This window comes from Camelus ferus, chromosome 3 (assembly GCF_009834535.1).
Source record: "Camelus ferus isolate YT-003-E chromosome 3, BCGSAC_Cfer_1.0, whole genome shotgun sequence".
NCBI lineage: Eukaryota > Metazoa > Chordata > Mammalia > Artiodactyla > Camelidae > Camelus > Camelus ferus.
Window position 1 is genome coordinate 74,397,766 of NC_045698.1, and position 22,150 is coordinate 74,419,915.

At 35.9% G+C, this 22,150-nt stretch overlaps 1 long non-coding RNA gene across 1 annotated transcript; it reads right to left on the reverse strand.

Moving 5' to 3' along the window:
- Positions 1-6,570: 6,570 nt before the first annotated feature.
- On the reverse strand, positions 6,571-21,915 carry LOC116659787. The gene is made up of 3 exons (XR_004315135.1): positions 21,904-21,915; positions 8,631-8,635; positions 6,571-6,683 (listed from the first exon to the last, which is right to left on the reverse strand). It is a non-coding gene; the product is annotated as an uncharacterized LOC116659787 (long non-coding RNA).
- Positions 21,916-22,150: the final 235 nt, after the last annotated feature.

Sequence of the window (22,150 nt, forward strand, 5' to 3'; positions counted from 1 at the left end):
CCTCAAATATTTATACCTGTGAGTAGATATTCCAAAATAATCCTGTAGTAATTCTAATGGTGAGACTGGTGATTCCAGTTACAGGTAGATTATGTTCTGCATTCCCAGTGTCCTAACACAGACATATTTTCAAAATAAATTGCGACTGAGACCTAAGAAATCAGTGCAGACAAAGCAAATAGGTAGAGAATTTCTCAAGAATAACTTCATATTCACAGAGTACAAAGTCTGGCAGTTTTAGATTAAGTTTTGCCTAATGAGCTTGTAGTTAAAAAAAAAATTCTCCAAATCCCCAAAGTTGGCCACCTTGATGGGTTCAAATACTGAATGTTAAATTTGTACATGACTTTGATTATGATGGAAAAGGATATGGTCTTCTATCATTCGTTTTTAAGTTGTAATTCAGTCTATCTTTTGAGGCATTTTTGTATATTTAAAGAAAATAGCCATGATGACAATCACATAATAAGTAAAAACTGTATCCCAAACCGCATTTGGATCATTTGCCTGTTTTTATTAGAAGGCAAAAAAAAAAAAAAAAAATCTTTAGAACAAATATGTATTTCCCATCAATGAGTAGTTTTCAACTTTTCAAACTCTGGGGACTTTTCATCCTCTTAGACACCCCCCCCCAACCCCAACCCCAACCCCAACCCCGGATTAACATCAATCTCTCTCCGTCTCTCCTTAAGGAGATAGGGTGTGAGGGCTTTCTTTCTATAAGGTAATAACTGCAGTCTCTACTAAATAAACTCAGTGGCTGAGGTATTTGTGGGAAATAAACTCAAGGCTAAAAAGCTAAAGAATATTTTAGCCTAGGATTTGACGATAATTGAGTACTACCAGGAGTACACCCTCAAGTTAACTCCATTATACTGAACTGGCATCTCTCTACACCTATTTTTCTTCAAGACCTTCTTTACTGACTCTCTCCACATTTAGGAGGTAGCTCTAGAAATTCTGTAGTAAATCTCTCATTTCTCCATAACAAATGCTTTATTTTTAAACTGTCAGTCTTCAACCCTCCTGCAAACTCACTAATTAAGAAGTCATCACACAGCATTAAAAAATTTAAAAGGAAAGAGCTTGGGCCTCACCTTTCTCTAGTACAAGAAGCACAGGGAAAACATTTATTAGAACCCATGATTTAGAATTAATTAAAAACTATAATCATATGATAAAGAAATCAACTATTTTAAAACAGCCCTAAGCTCTGTCCTTTGGGGAAACTGATTTGACTGTTTACTACCTTAGTTTATTTCAGTTCTGAAATCCAGTTTGTTACCTATGTAAAGGAAAAGGATCTCTTAAATCAAATAGAAACTTTGCTTGCTTTATTTGCTACAGAATGAAAAAAAGTAGCAGAACAGATTTTCATCAATTTTGTAGGGTATGTTTAGGATGATCTGATGCAACAAAAAACAAACAAAAATTAGGTCACAAGAGTATACACACATTTCATTTTGAAAAATCATTAGGATGGCACTTCAAAGAGACAGGACCGTCTCGTCCAGAATAGCTGGAGGCTTTCAGATTTGCACTAGCGATCTGTGCACGTGTACATACTTATTCCATGCAAAAACAGCACTTATTTTTCTGACAATGTTAATGATACTCCAAAGCAATGCTGGGTTGGCCCAGTTAATGCTACAAATGTTTTTTAATATGTAAATCAATCTATAATAAATTCTAGCATGGTCTTAAAATGAGTATCATTCTAGTTTCTTTTTTTATATTATAAACCTTCCTTAAATTAGGAATTAAAAGCTAATTTATTTTAAGATACAATTTCACTGATGCTGAAATTCACTTATTTATGAAGTGAACTGTTCTAATACAATTAGTAAAATTTCTGGTTAATTGTTTTGAATTAACTCATGTCCTGTAGCAGATGCTGTCATGTCCCCCTCATATTCCATGGGCCCAACCCAAAGGTCACCTGTAACTTCAGTGGTGACTCCCAGACATACCAGAGACATCCCTCCTTAAGCACGTGCATCTCCTCAGCTGGGGTATGCTACAGGCCAGAACTGCCAGGGAATTCATCTCTTTAGGAGCTAGGATTAATCAATGAGGGGTGAGAATAGGCAGAGAAATATGCCAGCTTCCTTGCACCTTTGTGGGTCAGTTTTGAGCCATGTTCTCCACTGGGTCTCGGAGCTCCTGGGGGACTGAGCCCACACAGTCATGTATTTGTTAATGCACCCTTGGTCAGTTCTCCTCCTCTCTCTGCCTTACTGCCTCATACTGTGATTCCCAGGATCACGTCCCAGATGACCTCACATACATCCAAAGCCTTGTCTCAAATTTGCTTTGAAGGGAATCCAAACTCAGATAAATTTAAAGCATTGGCAATTCCTTATCTTGGTAGCACTTTTTTTTTTTTTTACATCTAATTAGGAGGTTAGTATCACAAGCTTTTCCACCAAGCAGGCCTAGATTTAAGTCCTGACTTCTCCTCTAGTTAGCTGTGTAATTTGGGCAAGTTAATTAACCTCTCTGAGCTTCAGTCTTATGTATCTATAGAGTGGGAATAATAACAGCACCTGCTTTAAGGTGTTGTGTCTTGCATCTGTGAAATTAAATAATACACTGAGTGTAGTGTAATAACATATAGTGCAAATACCAGCATACCCCTGAGATATTGCAGGTTTGATTCCAGAACAACTCAAAAAAGTAGATACCGTGATCAAGCAGGTCACAAAAATTTGGGGATTTCCCAGCATATAAAAGTTATGTTTACTATACAGTATTACTATACTGTAGTCTAGTAAGTGTGCAATAGCGTTATGGCTAAAATACATCTGTATATAACTACCTCACTTCAAAAATACTGTATTGCTACAAAATGCTAACCATCAACTGAGCCTTCAGTGAGTTGTAATCTTTTTGCTGATGGAGGGTCCTGCCTCTATGTCAATGGCTACTGACTAACCAGGGCAGTGAATGCTGAAGTTTCAGGTGGCTGTGACAATTTCTTAAGATAAGACACCAACGAAATTTGCCACCTCTGTGCACTCTTCCTTTCACAAGCGATTTCTCTGTAGCATGCCATACTGTTTGATAGCATCTTACTCACAGTAGAACTTCTATCAAAATCGGAATCCATCCTCTCAAACTCTGCTGCTGCTTTATCAACTAAGATTATGTAAAATAATCATTTGTCATCATTTCAACAGACTTCACAGCATCTTCACCCGGAGTAGATTCCAGCTCAGGAAACTATTTCCTTAGCTTATCTATAAGAAGCAACCTTTCATTCACTAAAGTTTTATCATAAGATTGTAGCAATTCAGTCATATCTTCAGGCTCCACTTTTAATTCTGTTTCTCATGCTATTAATATCACATTTATAGTTACTTCTTCCACTGAAGTCTTAAACCCCTCAAGGTCATCGATGAGAGTTGGAATCAAGTTCTTTCAAATCCCTGTTAATGTTGATATTTTGACCTCTTCTCGTGAATTACAAATATTCTTCATGGCATCTAGAATAGTGAATCCTTTACAGAAGGTTTTCAGTTTAATTTGTCCAGATTCATAAGAAGAATCATTGTCTGTGGCAGCTATAGCCTTACAAAATGTATTTCTTAAAGAATAAGACTTGAAATTCAGAATTACTCTTTGATCCATGGGCTGCAGAATGGCTGTTGAGTTAGCAGGCATGAAAATAGCATTAATCTTACTGTACATCTTTATCAGAGCTCTTGGGTGACAAGGTGACCACTGTCAATAAGCGGTACTATTTGGAAAAGAATCTTTTTTTTTCTGAGCAGTAAATCTCAAAAGTGGGCTTAAAATATTCAGCAAACTGTGTTGTCAACAAATGTGCTGTCATCCAGCCTTTGTTCTCCCATTTATAGAGCACAGGCAGGGTAGATTTAGCATAATTCTTAAGGATTCTAGAATTTTTGGAATATTAAATGAGCATCGGCTTCAAATGCAAGTCACCAGCTGCACTAGCCCCTAACAAGTGAGTCAGCCTGTGCTTTGAAACTTTGAAGCCAGGCAGTAAATTCTCCTCTCTAACTGTAAGTCGTAGATGACATCTTCTTCCAATAGAAGGCTGTTTTATCTACATTGAAAATCTACTGTTTAGTGTAGCCGCCTTCATTCATTTTCTTAACTAGATCTTCTGGATGACTTGGTGTAGATTCTAAATTGGTCCTTTTCATTTCCTTCAAGAACTTTTCCTTTGCATTTACAACTTGGCTAACTGGTGTAAGAAGTCTAGCTTTTGAGCTATATTGGCTTTTGACATGCCTTCCTCATAAAGCTTAATCATTTCTAGCTTTTGATTTAAAGTGAAAGGCATAGGACTCTTTCTTTCTCTTGAAGACTTAGAGGCCATTGTTGGGTTATTAAGTGGCCTAATTTCAGTTAGTTGCATCTTAGGGAATAGGGGGGCCCAAGGAAAGGGAGAGAGATGGGGAAACAGCCCGTCCATGGAGCTATCAGGACACATACAACATTTAAAGTTAAGTTCACTGCTCATATGGGTTTGGTTCCTGGTGCTCCCAAACAATTACAACAGTAACATCAAAGACCACTGATCATAAGTCACCATAAAAAATACAGTAATGATGGAAAAGTTTAAAATATTGCAAAAATTACCAAAATGTGATACAGAGACACAAAGTGAGCAAATGCTGTGGGAGAAATGGTATTGACAGTCTTGCTCAAAGCAGTGTTGCCAGAAGCCTTTAATTTGTAACAAATGTAATATCTGCAAAGTGCAGTGAAGTGAAGCCAATAAAACCAGGTCTGCCTGTACATGTAATACAATGCCTAATAATGTAGTGTAATACAATGCCTAATTCTACATGTAATATTTACATATGAGTAAATGCTCAGTAAGTATTAGTTGTGGTTGCTTCTTGTTTTGTTACTAGAAACACATAACCTGTAGGTTATTTATTAAACAAAAAATAAATAAATTTTAAAAATTACAACCATGGATGTCTAGAACGACCAAAGACACTCATAGAATCTTAATGCAGGAAGAGCTCTTACAGATGCCGTGTCCTCCTCACTGTAAAGTGTGAAGGAGAAACTTAGGCTTAAAAAGGTCACATGGGAGGAGGGTACAGCTCAAGTGGTAGAGTGCTTGCTTAGCATGCGTGACGTCCTGGGTTCAATCTCCAATACCTCCTCTAAAAATAAATACATCTAGTTACTTCCCCCTACCAAAATAAAATAATTAAATAATACAATAATAAATAAAACTTAAAGCTCTTTTTAAAAGTTATTTTTAAATAAAATAAATAAACAAGTCACGTAGCTAGTAAATGGCAGTGCTTGAGTTAGAACACAGGCCTCAGTGTTCTTTACCTCAGCCTGACACTTCCCTAAAAAGCAGGCGGTACTCAAACACCTGGCAGAGGCAGTGTGGGGCCCCTACTCTTGCCACTGTTGGCAGAGACACTAGCCCGTTCTTTCAGCAGCAGCACCCACCACCACTGTAGATACATACCACTCTCAAGTCCTTGCTCCAAAGTTCTGCAGCCTCCTGTTCCTCAGGGTTCTTGGTGGCAAACAACAGCTGCTGATTGTAGATAATTTAGGCTAAAAACAAACAAAATGAACTGACCATAATGTTACTGAGTAGCCCACTGAGCTGGTAGGCAGCTGGAATCTAGGCTCAAAAATGGACAGGAACCAACAGGGCCAAGCTACAGTCAAAATTACATCACAGTAGCAGCTCGTAGCCATTGACGCTCATGCCTCCCTGCTGAATGCCGCATTCCTGGGCACTAGGTACTATGAGACAACCATCCCAGGCTATCGAACCCTGACCCTCACCCCACAAAGGCACATCCAGTCAGCCTTCCCCTTCTCAAGTGCATGCAGTGCTGGGAGAGGGACTGACTACTTGCCACTCTTCATGTTCAGTCATGGTAAGTAGGGCCTTTTTTTTTTTTTTTTTAATGATTTCTATGGGCATTTTTTTTTTACTACATTTCAACAAAATCATTGTCTTTATTAGAAATTAGAACTAGGATTAAAAATACATGTAATATTCTGCTCTTGGATTGGAAAACTTAATATTGTTGAAATGGCCATTCTACCCAAAGCAATCTACAGATTTAACGCATTCTCTATCAAAATACCCAGGACATCTTTCACAGAACTAGAACAAATAATCCTAGAATTTATCTGGAACCACAAAAGACCCAGAATTGCCAAAGCAATCCTGAGGAAAACAAAACTGGAGGCATAACCCTCCTAGGCTTTAGACAATACTACAAAGCTACAGCATGGTATTGGCATAAAAACAGACACATATGTCAATGGAACAGAATAGAAAGCCCAGAAATAAGTCCACACAAATGCAGTCAATTAATCTTCAACAAGGAGGCAAGAATATACAATGGAGAAAAGACAGTCTCTTCAGCAAGTGGTGTTGGGAAAGCTGGACAGCTACACATAAATCAATGAAATTAGAACACTCCTTCATATACAAAAATAAACTCAAAGTAGTTTAAAGACCTAAATATAAGACATGACACTATAAAATTCTTAGAAGAGAACATATGCAAAACATTCTCTGATGTAAATGATAGCAATATTTTTTTAGATTAGTTTCCCAAGGAAAGAAATAAAAACAAAAACAAATAAATGGGACTTAGTCAAACTTAAAAGGTTTTTCATAGCAAAGGAAACCATCAACAAAACAAAAAGACAGCCTATGGAATGGGAGAAAATATTTGTAAATGATGCAACCAATAAGGGGGTAATATCCAAAATATACAAACAGCTCATACAATTCAATATTGAAAAAACAAACAGCCCAATCAAAAAATAGACATTAGACCTAAAAAAGGCATTTCTCCAAAGAAAATAAACAGATGGCCAACAGGCACATGGAAAGATTCTCATCACTGCTAATTATTAGAGAAATGCAAATCTAAACCACAATGAGGTATCACACACCAGTCAGAATGGCAATCATCAAAAATAATCTCTACAAATAATAAATGCTAGAGAGGGTGTGGAGAAAAGGATATCCTCGTCCACTGTTGGTGTGAATGAAAATTGGTGCAGCACTATGGAAAGCACTATGGTGGTCTCTGAAAAAACTAAAAATAAGGAAGGGTATAGCTTGGTGGTAGAGTGCATGCTCAGCATGCATGAGGTCCTGGATTCAAACCCCAGTACCGCCATTAAAACAAAGAAACAAACAAACAAAACTAATTACTCCCCCCACCAAAAAAACCCCCTAAAAATAGACCTACCATATGATCCAGCAATCTTACATCCAGAAAAGAGGAAAACTCTAACTCGAAAAGTTACACGCAGCACTGTTTACAATAGCCAAGACATGGGAACAACCCAGCGCCCATCAATAGCTGACTAGTTTAAGAAGATGTGGTAAAAATACCATAGAATGTTACTCAGCCAAAAAAAAGAATGCAATATTGCCATCTGCAGCAACATGGATGGACCTAGAGAACATATACTAAGTGAAGTAAGTTAGACAGAGAAAAGACAAATATTATAAGATATTAGTTACATGTGGAATCTAAAACTTAATACAAATGAATCCACGTACAAAACAGAAACAGACTCAAAGACATAGAAAACAAACTTATGGTTACCAAAGGTAAAGGGGAAGGGAAGGAGAAATTAGCAGTATGGGACTAACAGATACCAACTACTATACATAAAATAGATAAGCTACAAAGGTTTACTGGATAATACAGGGAACTATATTCAATATCTTGTAATAACCTATAATGGAAAATAATATGAAAAAATATGTGTATGTATAACTGAATCACTTTGCTGTATACCGGAAGCTAACACAATAGTACATAATAGTGTAAATCAACTGTATGTCAAATAAACAAACAAACAAACAAACAAACCATTTCCACCCCCCCCCCCAAAAAGTACATGTAATTTTCATGGAGTTGAAAATTGAATAGAGCATGTAATTATTGATCACTAAAGTTAATATACTTGTGCTAAGAACCTTAATATATTCACTGTTAGAACTCCTTTATAGATTCTTTTCCCATTCATACAACCCACAGCAGTAGGTTAACAAAGTGACAGCTGTAACTGTAATAGGATTGTGATAGGAACAAATTATATTTAAAATATATTTTTAAAGTAAAGTATAAAAGTTTTTAAATGTCATAAGGATGTTACAAAAATGCTGTGTCATCTTATACTCTGATTATTTCTCAAATGCTTGATGTGTATTTATCTATTCTCACCGAAGTGATTCCTTGAAAACATAAGGGAGGGTTAGCTTGTGTTATTTTCTTAGTCCCCACAGACCTCCAGTATTCTGTGAATAGTAGTTAGTTAAAGAATGAATCGCTGGCTGGCAGACTAAATGAATATATATATATATATATGTGTGTGTGTGTGTGTGTGTGTGTATATATATATATACATACACACACACACACACATACACATACACTATGCATTGCTTTTCCAGTAGTAGATGTATTTTAATCAGCAGTCACTTTCTTGCCCATCATCATAATGAGAACCACTGGCATGAGTGGAGTCTATGGCTGTAGAACATGTTGTGGGTTTTCCTGAGGTTGGGATTCCATCTTGTTAGGCTACACCAAGTATTTGTTCCTTTGCTTCTGCCGGATTCATGTGCCATGAACTCCTGCTTAGTCATGAAAGAAAGAACAAATTCTCACTCTGGGAGAGTGGGAAGGGCAGCCTGTGACCTCGGGCAAGTTCTTCACCTCACTAAAGATTAGTTTCCTCTTTTGCACTTGGGAATAATAGTGGTACCTACTCCTCTTAGGATCATCCTAAGAATTAAAAGAAGGAACAATGGCCTCTGGCAAGCACTCCAAGAATGCTAATCATTGTTATTACTTCTGCCTGTACATGATGTAGATGGTAAGGATGCTGCACTAGTGAACACATAGGTTCCCTCCCTAGTGGCCCAGTTAATTTTGCTCCAAATTGTTGGCCGCACCCCGTCCTGTGCTGTCCTTAGGGGAGGAATGGCAAACACAATGACACCACAGAGAGCTGGAGATTTTGCTGAGAGGTAGGAACCTATAAACCCAGCTCTACTGTAAGTTTTAACACAGAGGAAAGAAAGTGATTCTAAAACATTTCTATATATTACAGAGACAGTAGAACAAATGGCAATGTGAGGTGTTCTTCTATTCTATATGATTAAAATGTCACATGATTAACATATGTAAAAAATTTTAATCTATCTTTGATGACATAATTGAGCTACTAATACCATTTGTATTCCAGGCAGCGTGAGATTTGTTTTTACCATCTTACTTTAAACAATTTGTATTCTAAGGCAAGTTAAGGAAAATTTAAACATAAAAAGTTTTCTCTGCCCTTTGGCCTCCTCTCTCCCCTCTACTGTGTATTGTGTATCTGCACTATGCATTGACTATTGAACAGAAATAGCTGTTCATCCATTAAAAGCAACATTCTCCTAGCATCAACAAGACAACTCCTTGGGAGAAAATCGTTCTGCTTAATCTTGGAAGGGGTCACAATGACCCATCATCCATTACTTGCTTTGTATGCTTAGATCTGGATTTTGTAAACTGTCAGTTATATGTCATTTAATGTACAGTTCTCTGTCTCAAAAATTTATATATATAACTGTACTTTGACCTTTAACTAGTGGAGCAGTTTTCAGAGCTTTCTGAGAGGCTGTTTCTGGGTTATAATCCTCAGTTTGGCTGGAATAAAAGTTTCCAGTTCTTTCTTAGGTTGACTGATTAACTTCTTCATTGACAAACAGAAGATAACACCTCCAATTTTACTCCTTAGAATTTATTGTATTCTCAAAGATGCTCAAAGACACGTTTAGACTGACATTTATTAGTTCGTTGTTTGTACTAGCAGAATGCTGTAAGTGTCCGTATATCACTCCCCACCCCACAACACACACAGTTGGGGACTGGTTAAGTAATTTATTGTGAATGGATACTGTGGAACACTATGAGGTTTATGGTCAATTAGCATTCAGCCTCCATTTCAACCCCTTTCTATGTTCTTTCCCAAAGGAAGAAACTATTTTTCTCAAACTCTCTTGCTGCTAGGGTTCTGGATAAGAATTTGCTTCCACCAATGAGAATTGTTTGTGTGAGATTTGGAAGCTGGAAGTAAGATGGGAGCCTCCCTCTTGACGAGCATTAGTGTTTGCAGCCAGACTCAGCATTCCAATGCCGAGTTATCAGCCATGTCATTACCTAGAGGCAGTGGCCCAGATGCAGAAGTCAGTGTCTAGTCACCAACTGCAGAGGGAACTGAGGCAGCTGAGGGGCTGCAGCAGTAGAAATATCAGCAGTTTGCCAACCTCTGGACTAGAGTGATGTGCTGTTGAAATCAGTAGCTAGTAGCCCATCACTGCCTTCTCCTTGAACCCAGCCTACGGTTTTGTAAGTACTTAATTTCCTGTTTTATATTCCTTTCTGTCTGAAGTGCTTAGAGTGATTTCTGTTTCCTGCACTGAATTCTGACAGATAAAAATGCTATATGGATGTCAAGAAGAATCAAAATCTATATGGGCTGTAGAACTGTTACCCCAAAAGGTAAAGACCCCGGTTCTTGTCATACCCGAAAGACAAGTTTGCAAACGAGAGACGGTGCGTTGTGTAGCGAAAGATTTTAAAAGATTTCTTTAAAAGTAAAGGAGAAGTACACCTCCAAGAATGGGAGGCGGGCTGATCCAAGGGGGGAAAAGCGGCGGTTTTCGTCTCCCCTTTCTCTTACACCCACGCTTAGAGGTGGTCTCTTGATTGACTGACGGCTCTTGTCCCTGGAGTGCTTAGTCATGTTTGGCCCCTTTTGCACTTGTCTTTACCCATGGTGTACACAGAAAAACATGGTGTGTGGGGAGGCTAAACTGCAATGTTAATTATAATACAATTAACATTAGGGCATGTCCAGTTAAGTCCTTTCTGCTACCTCACAGTCCTGTCTGTCAGGTTTTAACCAGTTTTGTTTTGCTTGTTCTTTTGGTTTTTTTGCTGGAACTCATTTAGGAGAAGTAAAGTCCCTTTATGCTGGAGGCGGGCATAACACCATCTTCCGGACCATCCTCCCTCTCCTCCGCCTATCTGCTCAGTGCCCCCACTTACCTAAATACCTAACAGAACAATATTCAAGTTATTGCATTAGAGTACACAAATAGAAGTAGAAAATAGTATGTGTTGTTTTCATTTGTGTAAAAATTAAGTGTGTGTTAATTATATTGTTGACCTGGAACAAATAGACTATCAGATATGTCTCCATCAAGAATGGGTTCACTCAGGATCAGCAGAGAACTGGAGTCCAGGGTCTGAAAGCATGTCAAGCCTTGTGCAAGTCACCACATGGCAAGGGGAGAAGCCTTTTATAGAGGGGGAAAGGAAGTTGGGAGGGCTATAGTAATCAGAGTCCATAGCTTTTCATTGTCTGAGTCCTTGCCAGGTAAGTCTCATTGGGCTCTGTTATCATCACAGGGCACGAGAGCTCCCCCTTCTGGTCTCCCAGCGCTATTTAATTAGGGTTTCTGTTTACTAATGTTTTACAATATATGCATACATATATGTGCTTGTTTATATGTAGAAACATTCAAGAAGTTTATATAAAAAAGTGAAATCAATAATTTCTTCTGGGAGAACAAAAATGGAGTCTGTGGTAGGAAATAGATTTACATTTCATTTAAAAAACCCTTGGAATCTTTGACTTATTTTTGTATTAATGAAACATACTTTTTCAGTTGAAAGCATTTTTAATAATAAGAAAATGATAAGTTTTTGTAAGAATTTGCAAATGAAAAGAAAAAACATCCATTAACCCACCAACCTAACGTATTATTTGCTTTTGTTTATATTTTCTCTAAATCCATGTTTATTTGAATTTTTTAACAGCAAGATCTATACACATACTACTTTATAGGTTGGTTTGGGTTTTTTTTTGTTTTTTGCTTTTTGTTTTGTTTTTGTTTAGCTTATATATAACTAACACTTAGGAAGTGCTTCTCATTTGTCAGGCACAATGATTAGAAATTTCCTAGAATCGTAGTTCATTAAAACTAAGATGTTATTGACCGCAAGATGCACCATTATCTTATGTATCATTAAGAAAGAATTTTTAAAAAATTGCCTGCGAAATTCTTACACAAACAACACATGGGATTTTTTCCTCAAATGAACCGTATATCTCTGGAAATTAAGTAACTTCTATCTAAAGGCAACAGAACATTCCTGACCCACTGATGCTACCACTCTGATGATGGCTCTACAGAAGGTATGAATTGATCAGACCAACCTCTCATTACTTTGAGGTTTCTTTCATCTATTTCACCATTTCTCTTGCCTTCAGTGGCATTGGGCTGGTATATGATAGGCTCATCTCCCAGTGACAAAATGTAACACAGCTTCCTCTCCAAGGCTGCTTTGCATAAATGTGTGGAATTGCAATTTTTCCTTCAGGGACAGATATTTGTTTGCTAGTATCAAATATAAGCCCTCCTGCTCTTTCTTATACTTTGTCCATACACAATAACTTTTATTTCCATGCTAAATCACAGTGTAATGTTGAGGCATTTAAAATGACAATTAAATTCAAATTATGTGGTACCACAATGTGCATAATTCAATTGATGTGACAACCACATGAACAGTGACGGCCAGGTTTACAAGTATAAGCAATAGCCTCTCTATGATTTTAAGACACCTTCAATTATAAGTCACAGCCTGACATTACAGATGTTAAAATAAATGTGGGAAAATATTCTCCTTAGAATGGATGAAATATTATCCATTTGATCTTCAAATAATCTTTAAGTCAATTCTATTATTCCCCAAATGAGAAAACAGGGAAACAAAGAGGTTTTCAAGGTACTTAACTATTAAGAAGCAAGTCTTTTTAAATGCAGTCAATCTGTTTCCAATTCCCATAGTCTTAATCAGTAAACTATGCTGTCTTCTTGTTTTAAAACTTTTCCTTTGTTACTACATAATATTCATAATATGGCTGCTTAATATTCCATCAAAAGAACTAATCAGAATTTAATTAATCATTATCAAATATTAGATAATTAGGTTGCTTCTGATTTTTTATGATAAATTATGCAATTAACATAACAATGTATACAGCTTCTCACAGTCCCAGAGGATGTATATATATTTTTAATACAAAAAAATACATGTTCTAAAAATTTTGGAAAATGCAAACTGTAAAGAAGCAAACAACACAGTTATGATCTCATTACCTAGAGGCAGTCATTCCCAACATGATAGCAAGTTTCTTTTCAATTTTTTTCATAAGTCTTTTCATACAGTTCAGATTATCATGGAAATACCTTTGCATGTTCTATTTTGTTCTCTTGAAGTGTTGTGTTAGTTTTCTGTGGCTGCCTTAATGAATTACCATAAACTTTGTGCCTTGAAACAACAGAAATTTATTCTCTCACAGTTCTGGAGGCCAGGAGTCCAAAATCAAATGTGGGCAGGGCCACTCTACTCCCTTAATTATGACTAATCAAAACATGTTGCTTTTATCATGTTCTAAGATACAATCATAAGTGAAGACAGTAATAACTAGTTGTGAATACTGGCACCTCATCGCATTCTCTTCAGAAGCTACACACACTCAAATCAAGGAAGACTCATTCTCGGTAGTCAGTAATCAGCACTTTCCTTGTTGCTTTAAAATTGCCCTGGAGAGATAGCAAATGAGGATGTGACCTCCTCAAGTTGATAGGTCCTGTGCCCTGTGTGAACCACTCTCCTAAATGCGACTGGACAGGTTTGCTTCAGATGTGTGTTCACAACACAGAAAAACTGAGACAGCTTTCAAGTTGTGGTGGATACCTCATTAATAGTGCTGCTTTAGGAAGAGACTGATGAGTCAACTGTGTTGGGTTTTGTAAGGACTGTTGTCCTCTATCTACAGGTGCTTAGTTTGAATGTAGAACTACCATTTTAAGCTAAAGAATGGATTTGCTGGAGAGGCAGTGCTTTGTGGAAAGAGGAAATATGAACTCAGATCTGGATTCAAACACTGGCTTTGACTGCTCTATTTTCTACAACGTTGGGGAATCTAACCTACCTTTGAGAGTAAATGTCTTCTTTTGTAAAATGAAGATTATAAGGAGTATTTTAGACATTTGTGAAGATTAGAGGTAGTGAATGTAAAAAAATTCATTGCACAGCCAAATTATTTTATATAGCAGGTTATCTTTACAAAGAATAACACAGTGAGTGGATACCTAAGTACCTTGTTTATTACTTGAATACGGTTAAGCTTCACTAGTTGTGCCATGTGCTGCCTTAATGCTAATGTCCTTTGTTTTGCATCAACAATGAAAGCCAGTTCAACCCTTGGTGAAAGCTTTCCCTTTGGACGCATATATTCTCCTTCTCCCTATTGTAAAAGCAAAGATTCCTGGAGTAAGACACAATTATGGAGTCTACATTTAAGGGTAAATCTACACTTTAATAGATCAAGTGGATGATTCATTATTCACAGCACACTGGGGAGTTAAGTTGACATTGATGCTATGGCATTTCAAATAAAGTAAAGAAAATGATGAGAGATAAATTGATGTCTTTAGAGCAGCACAGCTTAATAAAGTGTAATGTAATTACAAGACCAGCTCATGGTGCTTCAGCACTGATAATTCTGACGCTGGAGTGATCTTGAAATGATTTATCAATGAAGATGTGTATTCTCTTTCTTACAGTAAAATGAAATTATAATCCTATTATATTAATGGTCTTTTGATACATTCATTGTGTGTCGCTTTAAATTTACAAAATTCTGTAGTATTTAGAAAACTCTATAATTCTCCTGTAAATTAAACCAAAAAAAGTTCTTTTGGAAAGCTGACGTCTGAGCCCAACCAACCATTCAGCCAGGGACTGACTTTGACAGCAACTGAGATGTCACATACCAAAGGCTTCTCAAGAAACTACAGGGATGGGAGCTCCAAGTGCAGGAGTTCTCTACCCGAGAGTTGCAAGTTCTTTGAGGGCAGAAACATTGTTATATATATTTGTCCCTTACACAACCTGGAACCTAGCACCATGTGGCTGGGCCAGAGTCGATGCTCAATAAATGTCTGAGGGATGAAGAGTCCTTCTAGTGAAGCAGCGTTTTCTATTGTGGGGCAGGATCACTGTTCAGAAAGTTCTTCACATACAGAACCTACTAAAAGTTATTTTAAAGTATTTTCATTTCTGGTCTATTCCCCTAGTGTTCTCCATGTGTGATATTGATTCATTAGATAGAAAAGGGAAGCATATTAAACTTATAATTAACCTTTTCTCTTGACATGTAATTAGCTAAGATTTATGAGATGCTAAAGGCTGCAATGTCTCAGCAAGGGAGCATAAATAGGGTATTTTCATTTTACTAATCTTGGAATAATACAGTCATTTATTTTCATTGAGACATTATGTATCTGATATATTTTTATTTTAAAGTGGCTAATGATCTTCTAAAAACTTAGATATATTATCCTAGTCCAGTCATGGAACAGAGATCTGATTTTAACTTTTTTTTCACCATAATTGAGGATCAGGTCAGCTCAAGTCCACATAAAATCTTATAAAGTATAAATTCACTTTTCATCTTCATTTTATTAAGATTATTTCATTATTGTGCTACTATCGTAATTCAAAATTATACTGTCAATAGAGTAACATTTTAGATAAACCAAATGATTTGTATAGGAGGATGTATTAAAATTTATATTAAACTAGAATTTGTAACTATTGCACTGTTTTGTAATAAGTTGTAAACTTCTATCAAATAATAGTTATTTTATATAAGACGGAATTAATTTTTAAGATTTCTTCTCTCTTATTTAGGAAGAAATATTTTCCTGTTAAATTTAATAGGCTACCTCCAAGAGAAAGAAATGCCTATAGTAAGGAAACAGATTATAAAGGGTCTAATTTTTCACTTATTTGGGGAAAAAAAAAATCTAACTGGCTTGCCAAATGAAATATGAGAGATATTTTAACTTTGGAGTCTTTCTCCTAACTAAAAATGCCTCACAATTTCTCTGTTGTCAGGAACTTAGACATCCAACCTCACCCTGAACTGTCTTTTACCTTACATTTTTGGGGTTTCTAAATCTTGTAAAAACCTAACATCATTTAGATCAGACATTTCCTCCGAAGCCTATACTTTATCATGCCAGCCGATTAAGGAGGCTAAAATGAGCAGCCAGAACTCTTGTTCAAAGCACCACTTTTTCTCATCCATACTGCAGTAAAGCACTCTTTATATCTTTTAATTCACTTTCTAAACTTTAAACCAGAAATAAGAGATAGTTGCTCCATACTTAGCAATCTTCTTTTGCTTCTATTTATTTTAATTCTTGAATTGAAATTGAAGCCTTACCTATAATTATTATCATTACTATTACTATTGTTAGGCCTTTGTAAGTACAACTTATGTTCTGCTGATTCCCTTCCCTCGCTTGTTAGAGGTATGTGATCCTTCACTAACAGGCTTTTATTATAGTCTTCAAGATCCTTCTTTCCCATATTCACTTTTCCCAATCATTTGAATAACATCTATTGTGTTCTATGATTTAATAATTGTTGTTAAACTTATAATTGTGACTTGTAGACTAAAGACTTTTTTAGGAAACACATTTTAATAGCATAAAATATGTGAGTTGAAGGAAGTAAAAATGCCATAAAAACATGAAAGATGTATGAAAGTTTAGTTAGCTGAACTGTGGTCTTTTGTGTAGGAAGGTCCATACCTTTCTTGTGAGACCTGCCATAAGTCAAAGTCAGGCTTGAAGGAGTAGGAAATGAACTTCCCTGATGCTAAAACTGTTTGCTGAGTCTTTCTAAAAACGCTCCAGTTTGCTTTCTCTCCCTTACTGCTTTTGTGCTAAGCAACCCCCAAACTTCTTCCTTACATTCTTTACAATAATTTTAAACCAGAGGCTATGCTCCAGGAAGAAGGTATGGGCCAATAATCTCAGAAGAATGCACAGGCCCTCTGTAGTAACTCCCCCATGACCCAGAAAGATTCATTGAGGTTAAGGAGAACGTAGCAGCACCCTGTTAAGCACCCTGATAGTTATCACCTCTTCTGTTCCATCTAGTTTTTTCCTATAAAACTTCAAGATCCCAACTCTAAGACAGATTCAGTGGCACTAGCCTAAGGCACTAGCCTGCTGTGACTCCCCTCTGCCTGGCAAAGCAATAAAGCAGTTCTTTCTAATCCTCTCAAAACTCTGCCTCAGAGTCTCAGTCTGTTTTCGGGGTACAGAGGTCGGTTTTGTGGAACAGGCTGGCCTAGGTTCTTTTTGATTTTTCCTTACAGTGAGGAAAAATGGCTTTTAGCTATTTATTCCATTTCCTGTTTACCAGGAATCTGGGCATTCGTTTTCATTCTCCATTTTGACTGCTATCCCCAGAGAAATTCTTTGTTTCCGGTGATAGCACTGGCTTCTCCCTTTTGAGAGTTGCTGATCCAAGGTTAAAGTTGATTAGTCCCTCAACCTTCTTACAAGTGTTTTATTAAATGGCACCTGTCTGTGCTTAAATATTAGGTAGCAGAGCTATTAGGAAGGAAAGCCAGGAGGATGGCAGACATAAATATCTTCTTCTGTGCTGCTGGGACAAGGTGACCTGGAAGAGAGTCACTGTGTTACTTTAATGAGGATAAACAAGCCCTGCAGGAAGATTCAGATTGTAGAGCCCAAATCATAATGTTCGGTTTGAAGCATACAGGCTCTGTGGTCGGAATGCAGAGATGAATGAGATGCTCTGTCCCCACAAAGCTTGTCTAGATTCTTTTTTCCTATGAAGATAGTAAAGCCCTATTGACCGGACACATCACTATTGGAATAACATAGTAGGATACCTCAGTGAGCATACCTCTATCTCAGGATGAGAAAGGACAGAGTTTGTATGACACAGAATTTTTGGGGAGGGGGGAGGATGTTTGGCAATTAATACTGTTCATCTCCAACCTTTTACTACTAGATTTACCAAATAGCCGGTATGCCACTGCCATCTTTATTTCCTCGCCACTTCATTCCTTAACCTTTGAGATCATCCAGCTTGATCACTCCTCTGAAACTACATTCTGGTCTTTAAACTGAAACTACATTCTAAAAGCACATAATTTCCTGATTGTTAATTTAATGGTAAAATATAGACAGAACAGCAGGTGGTTATTAGAATGGGCTTTGGAATCAGCAGACCTGGGTTAAAAGTTGAGTCTACTATTGACTAAGTCGCTCTGTGACTTTGAGAAATCAGGATGATAAAATCTATCTCATAAGATTATCATAAGCTTGGAGATAAAATATGTAAAGTACCTAGGACAGAGCAAGGCACATAGTTGATACTCAATAATTTCATGATTATTATTTTTTAAAGGCTTTTTCAGTCTATTTCTCTTGATATTTCTATAACATGTAATAAATGTCCCCATCTCATACATACCAAAAAATGTTTTCTTTCTTTTTCTAGGTCACAAATCTTAAATAATCCTTAATGTCCAATCCTTGGACTGCTATTCTTTATTCCATAAGAAGCTGTTATCACTCTTTACCCAAAGGGATGAAAGGAGGGACTTAGAAGGAAAGAGAATTGTACCACTTTGAGAGAAGTAACCCTCCATGGAGGCAACCCTGTAGAGCAGTCAGTGATACCCTGACCTCACTCTCCTCCTTTCTCTCTGACCTACTACTGGGGCCCCTTATTGGTTGAGAGAGCCAGAGAGCATGGGGAAACCATGGATGTAGTCCTTGTAAGTCAGCCTCCCAGAGCAGAGAGCAAAGTGGAGAAAAGTAAGAGAGGACATGGAGAGGCAAATAGGAGCTATCTGACATAGACACACAGAAACAAATCTAAAGGATGTGTGTAAAAGTTTATGAAAAATATAAAATTTTCTAAACAGAAATCCATGTTTACAGATAAATAGACAATATTCTGAAAATGTCAGTTTCCCACAAATGAATCCATAAATTCAATGTCATTTCAAAAAACATCAAGAGTACTTGATGGAAATTTTAAAGCTGATTCTAAGATATATAAGGAAAAAAAACCGAACCAAACAAATGAACAATGTCATTCTTTTGAAAAAGAACGAAGTACCGAACACTTAAACTGGAACCCTCAAGACTAATTACAAATTTAGGAAAATTAAGACATTACCAAAGGCCCCAAATAAACCTGAATATCTGTGGAAACTTATTATAAAATAGAAGTTATATTATAGGTCAATGAATAAAAGATGAGTGTTAATAAGTGATGCTGAGAAAACTGGTTATCTGTATGGGAATTTTTCAGAAAATTGACTTCGACCTCCCAGAATACACAAAAGTCGATTTCAGGTAAATTAAAGACCTAACTGTAAGAAAAAAAAAGTAAATATTTGTAAGTAAATATAAGAAAATATCCTTATGATCTTGGTGTAAGGAAGAATTTTTTTTAAACAATGCACCAAAAAATATGTGATCTTAGATAGAAAAAATTCCTGAAACAAGGCAAAAAAGGCATAAATCATACAGGAAAAGATTTCTATATTTGGTCATATTAAAGTTAAGAACTTCTGTTCATAACAGACATGATAAAAGGAATGAAAAGACAAGATACAAATTAGCCAAGGAAGGCAAAAATTTGTAACACAAATACTGAGAAAGAACGAGTATACAGGATATAGAAAGAGCTACAAAACAATAGAAAAAGATATATAACCCACTAGAAGGACAGGCAGATAATGAACAAGAACTTCACAAAAGATGAAAATCCGTGGCTAACACAAATAAGAAAGGATGCTAAATTTGATTAGTGATCAGGGAAATCCAAATCTAAATGGCAAATCTGACAATACCAAGTATTAGTAAATATTGGAAACTCCTAATCCTATTGGTGGAAGTGTTAATTGGTACAGTTCCTTTGGAAAAAAGTTTAGCAATAACCTAGTAGAGTTGTACACTCATATTCTACCCAAAGGAATTCTACTCCTGAATAAGTGACCTAGAGGAATTCTTGTGCATGTGCACAAAGATTCAAATATAATAACATTCATAGCAGTTTGGTTTTTAATATGCAAAAACTGGAGATAACTAACCATTACAGTAGAGTAGATAAATTATGATATATTCATACAGCGGAATGCCATACAGAAATGAAAATAGACACTTAGCAATATGAGTTATGAGTTGCTCACAAAATATTGCTGAGTGACAGAAGCAAGTAAAAACAAAAACAGATTTTATGATTCCATTATATACAGTTCAAAAACAGACAAAAGTAAACAACATGTCTTTAAGGATGCGTACATAGGTGTGTAAATAGAAAACAAAGCAAGAGAATAATATAAAAGTAAATGTGGCTGTTACCTCTGGGGAGATGGAAGGGGATACATTAGATGAAGGCACAAAGGAGCTTCCAAGTACTGACTGTTTTATTTTTTAACCTGAACAGTAGATACTCAATGTTCACATTATTATTTTTCTTTATATTGTATGTACACATTTTATACACTCTTATGTTTACATGACATATTTCACAATTGAAAGAAAGCTATACTTTCTCCCTTTGTTAAAATAGATTACATATATTATACCATCAGCCCACTTAAATAAATTTTTATAAACATTCAAACCCATTTGTTAAATTTAAAAAATAGAGAAGGGGAAAACAAATATATTTTATATTTTTTTACAATATGTGTATATTAATTTTCCTAAATTTATAATTAGTCTTGAGAGTTCCAGTTTAAGTGTCCTGAAAATATTGGTAAATTAAACTACAATAAAATTTAAATATACTATATCTCAAAATATAGATAAATATAGACTTTTACCTATAATATCTATTTTGTATATTATTTCTATATTTTTATACTTAGGAATAATATATACAATTTATCAGCATAGACTATATAGCTCAAATAAGATTAGTGTTTGCATATACCTTACATATTATTCACATATTATTTCTGATTCTGCAATGACCTGAAAGACATCACTGTCCTCATTTTTAAAATAAAGGCATTGAGAACCTGGTAAGTTAACTAATGCCTCAGCCATTTGGCACAGAGCCAGCTAGCACCAATGTAGCCATTTGAATTGATGGCCATCTGACTCCCAAACTGTAATGCTCTCCATTATATTTCAGAATGGTTCTGTTCTTCACTCTCCTGTAGTCTTTGGGTTCACTTCTTTGATATGTGTTATCTGAGAAAGCTTTATGACTTCCTAGGAAGAAGTATACCGCATTTATTCCAAAAGTCAGTTTCTTAATGTTCAAAATGAAGGGTCTAACATTAGTTCCTTTTTTCTAAATTGAGATATAATTAACTTGTAACACTGTATTAGTTTTAGGTGTACAGCAGTTCCTCTAAACACTAAAAGCCTGTGTTTTTTAACCATGATAGTATAGAATTGCCATTCACTTCAAGATTAATGATGCTCCTTTTTTGGGTAAGGTAGGAAACTATAAATAGGTTAAATTAGAAGAAAAGAAAATTATAAATACAAGCCAAGTCCTCACAGCAGAAGGTCATTCTTCCTAACACTTGTTTGTCTTGCTAACTTCTTTCTAAATCGAGGACATTGTGAGATACCCAGGATGAATTTATGAAAAGTCTAAATTATATATTCTGTTTGACAAAATGTCTTGTTTCCAAACTCATTTCAGAATTAGTTGATTAAATTAAAAGTGCAATGCCTCGTAAGTTGTTTTGTGGTACAGGTATAATGAATGATATGGAATGATTTCTGCTTAACATGTCAGTAGTTTAAATCTAAATGGTAATTCAAAAGTACTTAATGGGGCTTAGAAAGCTCTTTTCTTAAGAATTAAAAAGAATTATCCTTGTCAGTTGTTTAAACTCTTAATTTGTTGAAAAAGAAAAGGATAAGTAAGCACTGGCATACTTGAACTTAGGTTCCATCTAAATACTGACAAATTTTCAGATCAGTTTCATGCAGATTAGTTGTTCTACTGATGCTGTCTCTGGTATGTTCTATAGGAAATGCAGCTCTGATCTTATGAATATCTGAGTCTTGTATACAGAACAGGTGCAATTAGAAAAAATTACAGTGACAATGAATGAATTATCCTATTAAAAATCTGTTATTTGAAAATATTTTATCTATTTCTCACTGTTAAGTTTAGTGGGTATATACATTCTCAGGTTTGCATGTAAGCAG